This window comes from Octopus bimaculoides, chromosome 9 (genome assembly GCF_001194135.2).
Source record: "Octopus bimaculoides isolate UCB-OBI-ISO-001 chromosome 9, ASM119413v2, whole genome shotgun sequence".
Taxonomy (NCBI): Eukaryota; Metazoa; Mollusca; class Cephalopoda; order Octopoda; family Octopodidae; genus Octopus; species Octopus bimaculoides.
Genome location: NC_068989.1, coordinates 8,037,890 through 8,039,266, shown reverse-complemented (window position 1 = coordinate 8,039,266; position 1,377 = coordinate 8,037,890).

The window sequence follows — 1,377 nt, the reverse complement described above, 5'->3', positions numbered from 1 at the left end:
ATATATATATATATACTTAGGCAAGCATTTATGTATGCGTGTATATCTGTAGCTTAGAAGGTAAGTCTTGTTTGTGGGTTTAAGAGAAACATATTTTCAATAACAAACAGAAATTTGAAATCCTCGCTTAAAATTGTGAAAGAATAATAATGTACTTAAATATCAGGCTATCCTGAAATCTATATTGTCCTCCGGTTACTAACTCCTCAAATAATGACAATAATAACAATAATCCTTTTTGTTATAGGCAAAAGGCCTGAAATTTGTGGGAGGGAGATAGCTGATTACATCGACTCCAGTACTCAACTGGTACTTAATTTATCGACTCCGAAAGGATAAAAGGTAAAGTCGATCTCGGTGGAATTTGAACTCAGATCTTAGAGACGGGCGAAATACCGCTAAGCAGTTCGCCCGGCGTGCTAACAATCCTGCCAGCTCGCCGCCCTAATCAATAATAATAATAATAATAATAATAATAATAATAATAATAATAATAATAATAATAATAATGATTTCAAATTTTTGCCACAAGAGCAGCTTGGGGGAGGTGAGAATGAGCCGATTATATCGGCCCCAGTGTTCAACTGGTACTTACTTTATCTACCACGAAAGTATGAAAAGTAAAGTCGACCGCGGCGGAACTTGAACCGAGAACGGAAAGACGGACAAAATGCTACAAAACATTTCGTCCGGCGTGCTAAAGATTCTGCCAGATCACCGCCCTAATAATAATAATAATAATAATAATAATAATAATAATAATAATAATAACGATAATAACAATAATAATGGTTCAAATGTTGTCACAAGGGCAGCACTTTGGCGGGATGGGGAGGCTGAGTCGATTACATCGACCCACTCTTCAACTGGTACTTATTTTACAGACCCCCGAAAGGATGAAAGTCAAAATCGACCTCGGTGGAATTTGAACCCAGAAAGTAGCGACGGGCGAACTACCGCTTAAGCATTTCATCCAGCGTGCTAACGATTCTTTCAGCTCACCGCCCTAGTAATAGTAATAATAATAATAATAATAATAATAATAATAATAATAATAATAATAATAATAATAATAATGGTTATGATGATGATGATGATGTGGCATCTCAAGGCGGTTACAATACCAGTGTTTGTAAGAGCACTGGGAATTACCAAACTGAAAATTATTTAAGGATAATCCTTGGCTAGCCAACCCTGCCAGAATTATAAAAACTTGTACGTCATTGTTGTTGCGAGAACGATAATCTTCCATGTTATCATTATTATTATTACTATTATTATTATTATTATTATTATTATTATTATTATTATCATCATTATTATTATTATTATTATTATTATTATTATTATTATTATTATCATTATTATTATTATTAT